Source organism: Morus notabilis, unplaced genomic scaffold (assembly GCF_000414095.1).
Source record: "Morus notabilis unplaced genomic scaffold, ASM41409v2 Scaffold1832, whole genome shotgun sequence".
Classification (NCBI taxonomy): Eukaryota; Viridiplantae; Streptophyta; class Magnoliopsida; order Rosales; family Moraceae; genus Morus; species Morus notabilis.
This window is the reverse complement of record NW_010367913.1, coordinates 30,114-30,785: the sequence shown is the minus strand read 5'-3', so window position 1 is coordinate 30,785 and position 672 is coordinate 30,114.

The window sequence follows — 672 nt, the reverse complement described above, 5'->3', positions numbered from 1 at the left end:
TTTTCCTTTTATAGTTTTCATTAATTTTTAGGATTATAATTAAGATGGTAATTAATTGACTAATTTAGATTCCTAATATAGGATTTTCATAATTTGGTAGATTTAGGCTTTTGACTTTAGGAATAGTTTCCATTAATTAGATTACATTTCATAATTTACTCAATAAAATTTAATAATTAATTTTGAGAAATCCATAAGAAGGTGGAAAGTACAATCTGAGGGAGTTCTGTCTAGGAAAGTTGGTACTTAAGTGGGCCTCGCCCCACCAATCTTTCTTGGAAACGTTGCTCTGTCTAGGAGACTATTCATTGAGCCAAGAGCTATAGTCTTTCCTGGGAGCACCCTCGGTGGTTATAATTTACGTTACTATATAATTATTTTCTTTTCCTTTGATTAAAAATAAAAAAACAAAAATAAAAAAAACAAAAAAAATAAAAAAAATAAAAAAAGAGCCACTTAGGGTGAATGCATCGGTATAGAAACGAGCTAGGGAGATTCGCTCAACGTCCAGATTTAGAAACCCCTAGTGAAATTCTATTCGACTCGTCTTCTACGTCTCCGTCTTCGCACTCGTCGTTGGAATTCGCATTTCAAAATCTATTCGCAATGGCACAACACGAGAAAGTTCAACAGAGGACGTTGCAAGATTATCTGCACCCAACGCGCCCGGCC